The sequence below is a fragment of the Dermochelys coriacea genome, chromosome 1, assembly GCF_009764565.3.
Source record: "Dermochelys coriacea isolate rDerCor1 chromosome 1, rDerCor1.pri.v4, whole genome shotgun sequence".
NCBI classification, from domain to species: Eukaryota; Metazoa; Chordata; order Testudines; family Dermochelyidae; genus Dermochelys; species Dermochelys coriacea.
In genome coordinates this window covers 198215278-198232366 of record NC_050068.2, presented here as the reverse complement: position 1 = coordinate 198232366, position 17089 = coordinate 198215278, and the positions used below count along the sequence as shown (strand labels likewise).

The window sequence follows — 17089 nt, the reverse complement described above, 5'->3', positions numbered from 1 at the left end:
CAACTCTGACATCATAATCAAAAAGGCTGACAAAGGAGGTGCTGTCGTCATCATGAATAGGTCGGAGTATGAACAAGAGGCTACTAGGCAGCTCTCCAACACCACTTTCTACAAGCCATTACCCTCTGATCCCACTGAGAGTTACCAAAAGAAACTACAGCATTTGCTCAAGAAACTCCCTGAAAAAGCACAAGAACAAATCCGCACAGACACACCCCTAGAACCCCGACCTGGGGTATTCTATCTGCTACCCAAGATACATAAACCTGGAAATCCTGGACGCCCCATCATCTCAGGCACTGGCACCCTGACAGCAGGATTGTCTGGCTATGGATGTAGAAGCCCTCTACACCAACATTCCACACAAAGATGGACTACAAGCCGTCAGGAACAGTATCCCCGATACTGTCACGGCTAACCTGGTAGCAACTTTGTGACTTTGTCCTCACCCATAACTATTTCACATTTGGTGACAATGTATACCTTCAAATCTGCGGCACTGTGATGGGTACCCGCATGGCCCCACAGTATGCCAACATTTTTATGGCTGACTTAGAACAACGCTTCCTCAGCTTTCGTCCCCTAATGCCCCTACTCTACTTGCACTACATTGATGACATCTTCATCATCTGGACCCATGGAAAAGAAGCTCTTGAGGAATTCCACCATGATTTCAACAATTTCCATCCCACCATCAACCTCAGACTGGACCAGTCCACACAAGAGATCCACTTCCTGGACACTACGGTGCTAATAAGCGATGGTCACATAAACACCACCCTATATCGGAAACCTACTGACCGCTATTCCTACCTACATGCCTCTAGCTTTCATCCAGATCATACCACTCGATCCATTGTCTACAGCCAAGCTCTACGATATAACCGCATTTGCTCCAACCCCTCAGACAGAGACAAACACCTACAAGATCTCTATCATGCATTCCTACAACTACAATACCCACCTGCTGAAGTGAAGAAACAGATTGACAGAGCCAGAAGAGTACCCAGAAGTCACCTACTACAGGACAGGCCCAACAAAGAAAATAACAGAACACCACTAGCCATCACCTTCAGCCCCCAACTAAAACCTCTCCAACGCATCATCAAGGATCTACAACCTATCCTGAAGGACGACCCATCACTCTCACAGATCTTGGGAGACAGGCCAGTCCTTGCTTACAGATAGGCCCCCAATCTGAAGCAAATACTCACCAGCAACCACACACCACACAACAGAATCACTAACCCAGGAACCTATCCTTGCAACAAAGCCCGTTGCCAACTCTGTCCACATATCTATTCAGGGGATACCATCATAGGGCCTAATCACATCAGCCACACACTATCAGAGGCTCCTTCACCTGCGCATCTACCAATGTGATATATGCCATCATGTGCCAGCAATGCCCCTCTACCATGTACATTGGCCAAACTGGACAGTCTCTACGTAAAAGAATGAATGGACACAAATCAGACGTCAAGAAATATAACATTCAAAAACCAGTTGGAGAACACTTCAATCTCTCTGGTCACTCGATTACAGACCTAAGAATGGCTATCCTTCAACAAAAAAGCTTCAAAAAACAGACTCCAACGAGAGACTGCTGAATTGGAATTAATTTGCAAACTGGATACAATTAACTTAGGCTTGAATTGAGACTGGGAATGGATGAGTCATTACACAAAGTAAAACTATTTCCCCATGGTATTTCTCCCCCCCACCCCACCCCCCACTGTTCCTCTGATATTCTTGTTAACTGCTGGAATTAGCCTACCTTGATTGTCACCATGAAAGGTTTTCCTCCTTTCCCCCCCCCGCTGCTGGTGATGGCTTATCTTAAGTCATCACTCTCCTTACAGTTTTCAGAGTAGCAGCCGTGTTAGTCTGTATTCGCAAAAAGAAAAGGAGTACTTGTGGCACCTTAGAGACTAACAAATTTATTAGAGCATAAGGTTTCGTGAGCTACAGCTCACTTCATCGGATGCATTTGGTGGAAAAAACTTTGGTATGCATCCGATGAAGTGAGCTGTAGCTCACGAAAGCTTATGCTCTAATAAATTTGTTAGTCTCTAAGGTGCCACAAGTACTCCTTTTCTTTTTGTGAACACAGACTAACATGGCTGCTACTCTGAAACCTGTCATTAAATCTTCAGGCAGTTAAAAAAAGCTCAAGTTGATAGAAACAGAATTCATCTAAGGACAGCAATATCCCCATCGAGTTTCCACAGTTGCTTGAATCACAAATATCGAATGGGTCTTTCTGCTTAAAAGTGAGGTCACTTATCTGTAAAAATTATATTTAACGTTTCATAAATATAGGGCTTAAAACAAAAGTGCTTCTAATCAGATCTGGCATGAAAAGAAGAAATGCATAAAGTGAGGTAAGTGTGATCTTACCCAGCTGAAGAACAGGAGATGGCAACGCGTCAGCACATGACTCACGCAGACACTAAACAGTAGAGAGCTAGAGATAATTCTCAGGTAAACTTTGCATGAGCCACTACGTCATTCCTCTCTAACCTTCCTGCATTAATCATGTCATGAGTAACCTTATGCAACCCAAGAAGAATGTCTGATTTACAGGGAGAAAGGCAATGTTAACAGAACAAACACTTTGGCATGACAAGAAACTCAAGACCAACCTGAATTTCATTTCAGCTCCTTAACACACCCCAGAAGAAAATAAACCTTTTCCATTCCACAGGAAAATTCCTAGTTCAGGGATTACTGATTAATCAATTACTGAGAATACAATAAATAATAAAGATGTGCACAAGGGGTTGAGTAAAAAGTAAGAGCCTGCCTGAACCTGTAACTCAAAAATTCAAACCAAAACTTTGTTTTGAAGCTTATTAAGAAAGAAGACAAAGTGTCTTTCATGGCAGGCAGGGCATTGGCCAGCTGGAAGAACACACAAATGAGCCAAACAAAATAATCCCTCTGTTGAACACTACTCAGAGAGAGAAAACTTCTGGGATCTCACACAGAGGACATACGAAAGTGTGGTCCAGGGTAAACAGGGATGTCAGAGCCCCGTTCATTCCTTAAGTGATGTCTCTGATTGTGCAAATGGACCTTGAGAGCTCATCAATTCCAGCCCTCAGCACTGAGGCAGGCCCAGGTAAACCCAGACCACTCCTAACAGGTGTTTGTCCAACTTGTTCTTACAAATCTCCAATGACTGGGATTCCATAACCTCTCTTGGAAGTCTATTCCAGTGCTTAATTACCCTTATAGATAGAAAGTTTTTCCTGATACCTAACCTAAATCTCCCCTGCTGCAATTAAATCCATTAATTCTTGTCCTGCCTTCAGTGGACATGGAGAACAATAGATCCCTGTCTTCTTTATAACAGCCCTTATTTGAAAACTATTACCAGGTCCCCCCGGCAGTCTTCTTTTCTCAAGATTAAACGCACCCAATTTTTATGACGTCAGGTTTTCTAAACCTTTTATGTTTTTTGTTGCTCTCCTCTGGACTTTCTCCAAATTGTCCACATCTTTCCTAAACTGTAGCATCCAGAACTGGACACAGTAGTCCAACTGAGGCCTCACTAGTACCAAACAGAGAGGGACAATTACCTTCAGTGTGTTACATGTGGCACTTCTTTTAATACACCCAAGAATAACAATACCTTTTTTCACAACTGCATCACATTGCTGACTCTCGCTTAAATTTGTGATGCACTCTGACCAGCAGTCAGCAGTACTACCACCTAGCCAGTTAGTCCCCATTTTGTAGCTGTGCCTTTGATTTTTTCACTCTAAGTGTAGTACTTTGCTCGTCTTTTCTGAATTTCATCTTGCTGATTTCAGACCAATTCTCCAATTTGTCAAGGGTTGTTTTGAATTCTAATCCTGTCCTCCAAAATGCTTGCAACCCTTCCCCGCTTGGTGTCATCCATACATTTTATAAGCATATTCTCTACTCTATTATCCAAGTCATTAATGAAAACATTGACTAGTACCAGACCAAGGACAGACCCCTAGATACATCTTGTCAGTATGACAGCAAACCACTTACAATTATTCTTCGAGTAGTCTTTCAATAAGTTGCACACCCACCTTATAGTAATTTTATGTATACCACATTTCCCTAGTTTGCTTATGAGAATGCGAAGTGGGACCATCAAAAACCTTACAGAAATCAAGATTTATCATATCTACTGCTTCCCGCCAACCACTAGGCCAGTAACAACAAAGGAAATTAGCTTGGTTTGGCATGATTTGTTCTTGACAAATCCATGCTGGCTATTCCTTAGAACCTTATTATCCTCTAACAGATAGTTGAATAATTTGTTCCAGTATCTTTCCTGGTATTAAAGTTAGGCTGGACAGGTCTATTAGGTCTATATGCTTTCCCTTTTCCAGTCCTCTGGGACCAAACCCATCCTCCGAGTTCGCCAAGATAATTGCTAACAGTTCCAAGATTGCTTCAGCTAGATCCTTAAATACCTGATATGATTAACATAAAATTGCAGTATGTACATAAGGTTATATAGGACACATCACTTAGTGTCCAAGACAGATATTTTAATTAATTCATTAAGGGAACAATTAGGAAAACAAGTCTAAATGTAAAGTGTGTTTAGAATATTTCTTTTTTTCTTTTTTAAAGATTGAAATACAACTTGGTTTAGTAAACATGTTTTGTGGGATATACAAAGATTGTTTAAATTAGAATGCATGGCTACTGTACCCTTTCACAGAAGGATGGAATGGTTATTTGAAAGAATTGCCAATAATTTTCATGTATCCTACAGGCAATTAAAGGTTTACTTTAAAGCAGAGGAAAATTATCCGTCAACTATTGCACTTGAATTACATTTCAATAAAACTTTCATAGCAAGGTAGGAGTATGGTTTATTAGATGCACTGCAAAACATGCAGGGCCTTATCTGGGGGAGCTGTGCCATTGACTTCAATAGGAGCAGGTTCGTACTTGCAGTATTTATTGGAGTGTCCACTGTACAATAGCTTACTGTAGTATGTGTATGTAAATATCCCTGTAGCATTATTCAATATCCCAGGGCCCGTACCCTTCATTCAGGTTCTTGCAACTTTAGAAAGAGTAAGCAAGTTGTGATGCTAAAACACACTGCATGTTTCTCTCTTAGCTCTAGTTTTCTGGAACTCTCCCTCTCCCATTTTGTCATCTTAGGGAGCAGCCCTGTCAACTTCATGACTTCAAATCATAGGATTGTGGCTTAATTTTTCATCTCCTCTCCAAACACTCCCTACTCTAGTGCATCAATCCCCTCATCTTTCCCACTTCCACAGCCCACTGTCACATGTGCATTGTCAGGTACTAGCTGTCGGCTTTACTGTGCCTGTTGATTATTTGTATTCATTTTGTTGCTGCTCCGGTTTTCTTTGCTTAAATGCTCAATACTTAAATATTTACTCAGCATTTAAGTATTATAACAAATAAATACAATATTTGTAACTTAAATGTAATGCAATATACATCTCTTCTTCTTCCTTGCCACTTCCCTATTCTGGGTCAGCAACTTTTGCAGCATTCTTCCAAAACTTACAGCCATCCAGGCTATCATGCCGATTGGTCTATCTGAGGTCCACTGATACCTGGTCCTCGGACTGTGTCTTTGGACTCCCCCTTGGTTGTCTTCCGGCCACAGTCATTGCAAGAGCCATCCTACCAATATAGCTCTCCAGTCTCTCCCCACACCAACATGACCTAGCCTCCTTCAACCTGCCTTCAACTGGAGCAAATGGCATTAAGCCCCTTCCAACTTGTTTCATTTCCTATCACAGAGAGTCTAAACATCTGACCAGCTCAACATCTTCAATTCTGTGGCGGCAAGCGTACCGATTTCTTTTCTTGTGACTGGCCAAGTCAAATTATAGTTTTATACTTTCTACCCTAAGGGCATTTTTGTCACAGAGAACTGGGGTGAGCTGCCATTCACATCACGCAGCTTAGTATGATCTGGGTATCACTCAGGACAGCACCATCATCAGCAACAATTTATCCTAAGTATTGAAATTATTTCACTCTTCTAAGCTGACAAATATCCTTTATGGCGAGTCCTCCTCCCTCAGCTATCATAACCTTGGTCTTACCAGTATTCATGCTTGCATAACGTAACATTATCTATCAAATAGGTGATATATGCAGGGTTGTTGTAGCTGTGTTGGTCCCAGGATATTAGAGAGAGACAAGGTGGGTGAGGCAATATCTTTTATTGGACCAACTTCTATTGGTAAGCAAGACAAGCTCTCAAGCTACACAGAGCTCTTCTACAGGTCTGAAAAAGGTAATCAGAAGGTATGTCAAAACTGCAATTAAAAACCTGTGGCTGGCTGGGGCCAGCTGACTCGGACTCGCAGGTCTAAAAGGCTGTTTAATTGCAGTTTTGACGTTCGAGTTGGGGCTACAGCCTGGGCTCTGGGAGCCTGTGAGGTGGGAGGGTTCCAGAGCTCTGGCCACAGCCTGAGCCCAAACATCTGCACCACAATTAAACAACCCTTGGCCCAAGCCCTGTAAGCCCAACTCAGCGGATTGTAGTGACATACACAGTGTCACAACTATATACAAGATTAAACAGCTAGTTTAACATAAATAGTTAGCATATATTCTAAGGGACCATTCAAGGTGAAGTGGCCCATTAACAGCCACGTAGTTACTGGACAAAAAGGGGAGTTAATGGATTACAGTTGTAATAAACCTTAAATCCAGTGTCTTTATTAACACCATGATTTTTAGCGTCTAGCAAAGTTGTGAATTTAAGCTCCCAGGCTTGTCTTTTGAAAGTGTTGTACAGGTTTCCTTTGAGGATGTGGACTGATAGATCACATATAGAGTGATCACCTTGTGAAAAGTGTTTACCTGCAGGTGAATATTACCTCACCCTTCTTGTCTCCCTCATCTATGTGATATGTCAGTTTTAAACAGAAAAATATATAGAATAAAAATTAATCATAAAGAAAATATAACTTTTTTTTACATCAGTTTGGATAGTTGCTCGACTGGGTTATATGTATCTGTTGGGTTTTTTTTAAAATGATTAAAGCTATTTTATTAAAATTGAAACTAGAGAGTTGAAATGGTTCAGAGGCTTACATTAATGGGCACTTTCCATCTCCAGTTCACCAATTTAAAACCTACCCAGATTTGTAATTGAAAGCCATTTTCTCCTGGCAGCTGTTTAGTGATCTATGTGAAATAACTTCTTGGTCTAAATTTGTAGCAAGCAGACATCTGCCTCGCAAACGCACCCAAGCTGGTAGTCTCAGCAGATTGGTTGAGGGCTGAATGGGCCACGAAGACTGAACTAGCCTCCAGAAATAGTCCTTCCAAAAACAGGGTTCAGGCAAACTGTCAGGCCAGTGTCGGGGAAGCTTGCCCTGCCAAGGCCATGTCCTGGGAATGTATTGCACATGTATTTCAGTATGTACTTCAGTGCCCCAATCTCTCAATGCAACCCTCTTCAAAGCATTAAATTCACTTAGATTTTTTTTAACACACTTGAAAAAATTGTAAACAAAAAAATAAAACTGAAAAAGAATGCCAAGTATCCAGAAAGTGTGGGCAAAGAAAGGAATTCTCTGAGAAAACAGATTTCACTTTCAAAATTACTCCAGTGTTAGAAACAGTGAACAAAATTTATGAAGCCTCACTTGATTGTGCTCTTAGAATAATTACATTCAGACTTCAAAGAATGTCTATCAAATACCACAATTCACTCTGTGCATCCATAGCCTTGATCTAAATAAAGTGAGTTAGGTCCTTAAAACATTTATTAGAGGACATCTCAACAGTTTGCCCATAATGGGTATGTCTACACAGCCCATGGCAGATAAGCCTTCCAGCCCAGGTTGACAAGATGAGTTTGCAGGGCTCACGCTAGTGCTCTAAAGGTAGCTTTGTAGACATCACTTTGAAGTTGTGACTCAGGCTGGAGACTGGGCTCTGAAGCCTAGGGAGCGAGGTGGACTTCAGAGCCTGAGTGACAGCCTGAGACACAACTTCAAAACAGTGCCTACCCACTATTTTTAGCTGAGCTCTGCAAGCCTGAGGCCTGGTCTACACTGGGGGAGAGGGAGAGGGGGAAATGAATCTAAGATACGCAACTTCAGATATGTGAATAAAGTAGCTGAAGTCGACGTACTTAGATCTACTCACCGCAGTATCTTCACTGTGGTAAGTCAACTGCTGACGCTCCCCCGTCGACTCCGCCTGCGCCTCTCGCTCCAGTAGAGTACCGGAGTCGACAGGAGAGCGCTCAGTGGTCGATTTATCACATCTTCACTAGACACGATAAGTCGACCCCGCTAGATTGATCATTCTGGAGGTACGTGTAGACGTGCCCTAAGTCTGTCAACTTGGGGTAGGAGGTTTGCTGCCACAGGCTGTGTAGACATACCCACTTAGCACTATGTCACATACCAAATAATTTTAAATGAACTCTGTCCTGTCTGGATATTCTGCTCCAGTCTGTCAACACACATCAATGAGGTCTGTGCTACTGTAAGTTATTTAGAACATATTCGTTATCTCTCTTATACACATTAAGGGCCAGACTGACACCCAGAACACAAGGGTAAAAGGAGGCTTCCCCACCCTGTATGCCCCTATACAAGGACCAATCACAGTTACAGACTCTCCCCTCTCCTGACTAAAGATCCCACCGACTTCTCAAAGCCCTGGAGACTTTAGCCACCCCAAAGGAGGCCCAGGAAGGGCAGAAGGAGGCATTGCCATGCCCCATTTACACACACACACACACACACACACACACACACACACACTGACCAACATAGCTGGTCACTTGTGAATGGGAGCACATGCTGCATCTTCCCAAGGGGCAATTCTGTGTAGTACACATGTTCCTATATATGTGGGTGTTCTCCAATACAGGGGTTCTCAATCTTTATATTTATGAGCTCCCCCTCCCCACAACATGCTGTAGAAACTCCATGGCCCACCTGTGCCACAACAACTGGTTTTCCGCGTATAAAAGCCAGAGCCGACATCTTCAGAAGTTTGAGAGCTGGAGCACACCTGCTGGGGGCTGGGGCTCGAGGCATCAGCCCCTTGGGAGGGCCCTGATGGGGATTGGGGATTCAGGCCCGCTCCTGCAGGGTTGAAGCCCCGAGACACCCCGTCTCTGCTAGGCAGAAGCCCCTACCCCATCACCCCGCTGCAAGACAGAGGTCACGAGCCTGCCCCTCCAGTTTGGTAGGTGGAGAATGGGGAGGTGGGAAGGGAGGGGAGCATGCTTAAAAGAGCCGCACTTTAATGGTAAGACTCACGAGACCACTCTTGCTCTAGAGCAACAAATTCCAATCCCAGTAGGGCCAACTGAATCCTTCATTCTTTTGCGGTAGATAAACCGAATTTAATTTAGTTTTCTGAGTATGATACTTTTGGAGGAGGAGACCTTTAAAACCAAGGTTCCGGTTTGCTTTCCCATCTATAGATTTCAAAAGTACTTTACAACGTGAGAGGGTTAAGTGTCATTATCCCCATTTTGCAGATTGGAAAACTGAAGCACAGTTTGTGAACTGATTTGCTCAAGTACACATACAGTGGGTCAGTGGCACAGCACAGAAGCCAGTTTTACTGACTCTCATGACACTTATCAGAATGTTTTACAGTGATTATGAAGCTAAAATGCTAAGCGGCTAATGAGGAGCTAATGGCTTATAATATACTTTATGTAACATTGTTTTTTTACTGGTTGTAATTGATTTGCAGTACAGTCCAAACACACAGTATGTGGGAAAAGGGGACCACTAGGGGAAGGACTTAAGCATTCTGTTAGAACAATTCAAAGGTGTCTGGAACATGTCCTAAGAGGAAATTCAATTTCACTCTTTCAAAAGAAAGTGCATTAGTCGGTTAATGTCATGAAACAAAGGCCCTATATAGAATGTCAAGGAGTCCATATGCAGATGACATTCGGAAAGAAATATATCACATTGTAGGAAATATCAGAATTTGTTGCTGCTTTGTGCATGTGTAATTCTTGAGAGACTCGATTTTTGCCTAATTCTTTTTAATAAAAAATTCACAGATGTTTGCCTGGGAACTTTCCAACAATGTTTTTAGATAGTCCTTTGCTAAAAATGGTCAATGTGGAATGGTATCTGATTAGGTTTCTTGTGTAAACCTGATTGGTTTGTCAACTCTGTAAAACACATGAAAGTTATAATTAGGGCTGTCAAGCAATTGAAAAAATTAATTGCAATTAATCGTGTGATTAATCGCGCTGTTAAACAATAGAATACCACTTATTTAAATATTTATGGATGTCTTCCACATTTTCAAAGATATTGATTTCAAATTCAACACAGAATACAAAGTACACAGTGTTCTCTTTATATTTATTTTTTATTATAAATATTTGCACTGTAAAAATAAAATACAGTATTTTTCAATTCACCTTATACACGTACCATAATGCAATCTCTTTATCATGAAAGTTAAAGTTACAAATGTAGAATTATGCACCAAAAATAACTGCATTCAAAAATAAAACAATGTCAAACTTTAGAGCCTACAAGTCCACACAGTCCTACTTCTTGTTCAGGCAATCGCTCAGACAAACAAGTTTAGCTTCTAAAGTTTTACACGGTTTTGTTTTTGAGTGCAGTTATGTAACGAACAAAATCTACATTTATAAGTTACACTTTCATAATAAACAGATTACACTACAGTACTTCTATGAGGTGAACTGAAAAATACTATTTATTTTGTTTATCATTTTTACAGTGAAAATATTTGTAATAGCAATAATAATATAAAGTGAGCACTGTACACTTTATATTCTGTGTTGTAATTGAAATCAATACATTTGAAATGTAGAAAAACATACAAAAATATTTAATAAATTTCAATTGGTATTCTATTGTTTAATAGTGCGATTAAAACTGCAATTAATCATGATTAATTTTTTTGAGTTAATTGCATGAGTTAACTGCAATTAATCGACAGCCCTAATTATATTGACTTCAGAGTTTGAACATATTACTTTCATTCCAAATTCCTTCAATGCATCCTTTGGCTTTAAAAATATTAATAAAACAATATTATGAGAGGGAGATCATGGGAACATACATATAATTCATGTAAATAGAAATGTGCAATATAACAGTTTGGTAGAGCAGAGTGGAGGATTGCTGTTTATTTAGAAGTTGTATTTTAATATTTTAAAAGCATACGTCTAGCACATATATATTACTGAAAGGAGAAAATGGTAGAATTTTGAAGAACAGCAGCATTTGAAGTTTTCTTCAGACTATGAACATAACATTAAATGTGTATATTATATTTTAGGTCACAAATGTATAACATGAAGGAGCACTTTTCCATTATGTCCTGACACATGGCGGAAGTAACAACTTTCTGATGAAGATGGAAGAATGGAAAGTCATACTGTCAAAACATGGCATAATCTTGAGATATTAAAAAACGTAACTAGAACTTGCCTGAAATACAGAGACTAAGATAATAAGAGAATAAATAAGATGAGACTATTTATGGCATTTTCACAATGGAAAGATTTTCAAAATACACGACTTTCAAAAGAACTTGAGTACCCAACTGCCCTTTGTTGATCTAGTGACAATGCTGAATGACCATACGAATAGCTTATATTAACAAGAAAAGAGCACAAAGGACAGAAGTATGACAAAGAAAATAATAGAACTCTCCAGGGTTATTAGAAAAACAAACCAAACTAAACCAACACAAAGTTTGCTTCAATCTATGACTCAAAGAGTGATTAAAGAAAGCAAACAGCTGTTTGGTTCTTAACAAAAGAGTTCTATCACAATGAGTTAAGAGATATTACACTGTGTGAATTTACTTTTTCCGTTTGAATGGTCGTTCTATTAAGTACTGCAATGAGATGGGATTTGCCACACAGAGTCAACCCACTGGTCTATCCACTCAAAATCTAATCTACTTCAAAGACTGTCCAATAACTGATGCTTCAGAGAAAGGTGAAAATACATAATAAAAACATAGCTGATGATGTAATATTGCACATCAGGCAATAAGTTCTTCCCTAACCCTGAAGTGTAAGTTTCAATTCTCAATTCAATTAAATCATCATTGGTCAAAGATATCTGGTGTTTTTTGTTTTTAATCCTGGCTATAACTCCTCAATGGCTTTCTTGCAGCCAAGAATTCAACAGGCTAACTATACGCAGGTGTGACAAAGTAGATCTACAATTCAGTCCTGCAAAGGAAGGGAGACAAGGTGATTGGTCTTGCATATCTTTGGCTAACATCTATGATTTGTTATTTTCTTTTTGCTGGATAGGTGGCACTTTGCATAGTAACTGAATTCAGCTGTGCAGGGAATATTCTTGTAAATTCCTCTAGCACCTGTAAAAAATAAACCTGATAGTCAACTGGATTCTAGAGTGATTTTTATATTTCACACTATTTCAGGAGGGATAGGTCAGTGGTTTGAGCATTGGCCTGCTAAACCCAGGGTTGGGAGTTCAATCCTTGAGGGGGCCATTTAGGGATCTGGAGCAAAAATTGAGGATTGGTCCTGCTTTGAGCAGGGGGTTGGACTAGATGACCTCCTGAGGTCCCTTCCAACCCTGATATTCTATGATCAGGACTGTGCCCCCTATAAGATCTACATAAGAATAGAAAAACAGTCAGACTGGATCAGACTAATGGTCCATCTCGTCCAGTGCTAGATGCTTCAGAGGGAATGAACAGAACAGGGCAATTTATTAAGTGATCTATCCCCTGCCATCCAACCAGCTTCTGGCTGTCATCTCAACATCTTGGCTAACAGCCATGGATGGACCTATCCTCCATGACCTTATCTAGTTCTTTTTTGAACCATGCTATAGTTTTGGCCTTCACAACATCCTCTGGCAACAAGTTCCACAGGCTGACTAAGTGTTGTGTGAGGAAGTAATTCCTTCTGTTGGTTTTAAACCTGCTGCCCATTAATTTCATTGGGTGATCCTGGTTCATGTGTTATGTGAAGGGGTAAATAACACGCCCCGATTCACTTTCTCCACAAACCAGTCTTGATTTTATAGACCTCTGTCATATTTCTCCTCAGTCATCTTTTTTATAAGCTGAACAGTACCAGTCTTTTTAATCTCTCTTCATACGGAAACTGTTCTCTATCCTTACTCATTTTTGTTGCCCTTTTCTGTAATCTTTTCCATTTCTAATATATCTTCTTTGATATGGGGTGACCAGAACTGCAGGTAGTACTCCAGGTGTGGGCATACCATGGTTTTGTATAGGGGTATTATTTATTACTCCGTCTTATTTTCTACCTCTTTCCTAATGATTCCTCACATTCTGTTCGCTTTTTTAACTGCTGCTGTACATTGAGCAGATGTTTTTAGAGAATAACCACGATGACTTCAAGATCTCTTTGCCAGGTGTCCGGTTTTCGACGGGAACACCTGGTCAAAAAGGGACCCTGGCAATTCCGTTAAAAGTCCGGTTGGTGGCGCTGCTGGCGCAATGGGGCTGGCAGGCTCCACACGACTGCCGGAAGCGGCCAGCATGTCCAGCTCCTAGGCAAAGGAGCAGCCACGGGGCTCTGCTGCATGCTTCTCCCGCCCACAGGTGCCACCTATGCAGCTCCCATTTTCTGAGAACCGCAGCCAATGGAAGCTATGGACCCAGCACTTGGGGCGAGGGCAGCACGTGGAGCCCTGGGGCTACCCCTCTGTCTAGGAGCCAGACATGCCAGCTGCTTCCAGGAGTGCCTGAAGTAAGCCCCACCCAGCTGGAGCCCACACCCCAAACCCCCTCCTGCACCCCACCCCCTCCCCCAGCCCTGAGCCCCCTTCCACACACCCAGCCAGAGCCCTCACTCCCCCCAAACCACAACCTCCTCGGCCCCAGCCCAGAGTCCTTTCCTGCCCTGCAAACCCCTCATCCCCAGCCGCACCCCAGAGCCTGCACCCTCAGCTGGAGTCCTCATCCCTTCTGCACCCCAAATCCCTATCCCAGCCCAGAGCCCCATCCCACACTCTGAACCTCTTGGCTCCAGCCTGGAGTCCCCTCCTGCTCTCCAAACCCCTCAGTCCTGGCTTCACACCAGACCCTACACTCCCAGCCGAAGCCTGCACTTCCTCCCTCCCACACTCCAACCCCCTGCATCAGCCTGGTGAAAATGAGCGAGCGTGTGGGAGAGCAAGTGATGGAGGGAGGGGGAATGGAGTCAGCTGAAGATGGGGCCTCGGAGAAGAGGCAGGGCAGGGCCTTGGGGGTAGGGGCATTCAGTTTTCTACAATTAGGAAGTTGGCAACCCTAGTGGTAACAGCTAATTTAGACCTCAGCATTTTGTATGTACAGTTGGGAATATGTTTTCCATGTACATTACTTTGCACTTATCAACATTGAATTTCACCTGCCATTTTGTTGCCCAGTCTCACAGTTAAGACAGACCCCTTTGTAACTAAAGATTAGATTTAACAGTTTCACACACACAAGTATTTGCAAAACTGACTTAGGTATTCAGGAACATAAGCCTCACTGAAAGTCACTATAGATCCAAAATCTAGCATCTACCTGTTCAAAATATTGGAATAAATAAAACTTAAATCAGAATACATAATTGAACTGAATGGGGCCATTAGATTTGTAAACCCCAAAGTGTGTTTTATTATAAGGGGCGATATTATTCTAGCTCAGATGACGTTAAATTATCTGTTTTATTCAATTTTACAATACGGACTACATGACACAATACCTCAAAAAGCAGAGGGAGTGCTATGTTGGCAGTATATGAAGTGACCTGTCAGTGACTTGGGAAAAGAGATAATTCATCATGTCTCACTGCATTTTTGACATCAGCATAGAGTGGTAGAATTTCACAAATCTTAAAAGTTCACTACAGAATTATCCAGAATATATGAGCTAATGCAGACTAACTGGTGCCTTCTCCTCCTGCACTGTCATTATCTATCAGTAATAGATGGTTTAATCCTAAAAATATATTATGTGGTTTTCACTTTCGCACTAGATTCCAGATGGAGTGGGCAAAATATGAAATGTAATTTAGTTTGAAAAGGCTGTGTGTGTGTTCAATAAATGAGTTGCCTAGTAAGGTCAGAATAAAAATTGTTTTTGTGATTCCAAAGAATCACATTCAGCTTTCCCTTTTTGTTCTTTGTTAGGTTTTTGGATTTTCTAAACATACAGACCACTTATGTTATGCCTCAGCATACAGTAGGCTTTTGATTTTTGCCTAGCACTTTATTTTAGTGATCAGCCTTAACCTCCCTAAAACATCAACTGAATGAGCTGTAACACAGTAACTCAGAAAGAGACAAACAGTGCCCTAGCCTTATAATAGTCAATATCAGTGCAATGCCATTTCCCAATCATGCTCCCAAATCTGCCATGCAAGAGGCACTACACAATACAACAGACCAAGGGGCATGCCTGACATAGCTGCTCGCACCTATTAACTCATAAACCTGGATTTTTAGTATAAAAAATCCCAGCATAATGTTTGCTGCATTTTTCTATTTTTCATTATGAAGAAAAATTACATTTTTACTATGTTGCAGGTAGAAGAAATAGTTTTTTAAATAAAATACAAATGGAACAAATACATACAATTTATACACCTCTTTCATGGACACAGACCAATCTGACCAATTACAAATGATGAGCATGGTCTGTACACTTTACAATACAGACAGTAAAAATCCTAAACAGAACTACAGGCTTCCCCCAAATAAACTGTTTTGCAGAAATTTACCAAATTAGGGCCTAATCTAAAGTCCACTTAAAAAAACGGACATCTTTGCATTGACTTCAATAGGCTTTAGGTTCAGCCTTTAAGTAATGCCTGCCTATGCTTGTTATAAAACTATGTTATGAACTTTTCTTTTTTATTCCAGATTCATACTACAAGAGACAATTCTGGACACTATTAAAGTATGTGACCAAGTGGAAAACTCACAGCTTGCAAACAGCAAAGTACAAAACTGGTAGGAGAGATTTTATTTTCACATTTTAAGAAATTAGGAAATAACCGATAATACAAAAGAAATAGCACTTAGTTTTTATTTTAAAAAGATACGTGTTAAACAACAAAACCAGAAAAAGCATCTGAACCTGTCACATTTTCAAATTATCTATATAAAAGTGTCTTGTAGAGTGACTGTTAATCAAACGTGTCAAAGTTTTTCAAACATTTTTAGTTGATTAAGGTCCTTGCTTTCTTGGGCAGAAGATTTGGAAGAGGTTCTTGTATTTCCTGAACTGAACTGGCACCATCCTGAGAATCCTTCTCATTTTAAAGCACTCGGTACAGAATGTAAAGCCAAAAACTTTCATTTCCACTCAGTTCAGAAATGTAGCTCCTCTTTAGTTAACAAGTTAATATGTGCAGTTAGAGATCTACAGATCCCTAATTCATCTTGTTAGCTAAAGGATGGAAAATGTATTTAAGCCAAAAAATCAGATACTCAACTAACTGCATTTTCACTCCAGTCTTTCACAAGCTTAATAACCTCTTCAAACTCATATAAAAATTGTCAAAAACACATCTGATTCCTATATATTATTGCCACTTAAAAAGCAGCTTCATTGAGATAGCAATCTGTAATTAAATTACATCTGAATGGTGGCTATTAGCGTACAGCATGTATCAAAATGAGTTTTCATTTGCCATTTATAGACTAAGTAACCAAAAACAGTCTTTTGGACAGAAATACTATTGATGTAAATACATTTTTGTGTAAATTTAATTTCACCATCTAATTTAAATTAACTTTATTCTTGTAGTATGTAGCCCCTTGAGAGAGAATATTTCTGATAGTTTTACATAGCACATGTACATTTCTAGAACATATCTTTTTTTCTTTGCACCTTTTTTGGATATTATCACTATTGTATAACAAAAATGAGGTCATTTAGGATTGTACAGATAGTTTACAGCAGCTGTTAGATTTTTCTTTGAAACTACATGAGCCTTTAATTCCTTATTTGCCTCACAAAAATAAATCTTTCAGCCTGACATGACCACAGAAATAATGCATCGAGGAATGCATCCGATGAAGTGAGCTGTAGCTCACGAAAGCTTATGCTCTAATAAATTTGTTAGTCTCTA

At 40.5% G+C, this 17089-nt stretch overlaps 2 protein-coding genes across 9 annotated transcripts in view; one reads left to right on the top strand and one right to left on the bottom strand.

Annotated features, from left to right (window-relative positions):
* Positions 1-17089, bottom strand: part of CMSS1 (cms1 ribosomal small subunit homolog) — a 387357-nt gene that overhangs the window by 182777 nt on the left and 187491 nt on the right. The gene's annotated exons all lie outside the window — the stretch shown is intronic.
* The window catches only part of FILIP1L (filamin A interacting protein 1 like), a 287759-nt gene that overhangs the window by 120046 nt on the left and 150624 nt on the right, over positions 1-17089 (top strand). For both annotated transcript variants that reach the window (XM_043511343.1, XM_043511337.1), the window contains exon 2: positions 15876-15965. The gene's annotated coding sequence lies outside the window, so the exon portion shown is untranslated. The remainder of the gene's footprint in view (positions 1-15875; positions 15966-17089) is intronic.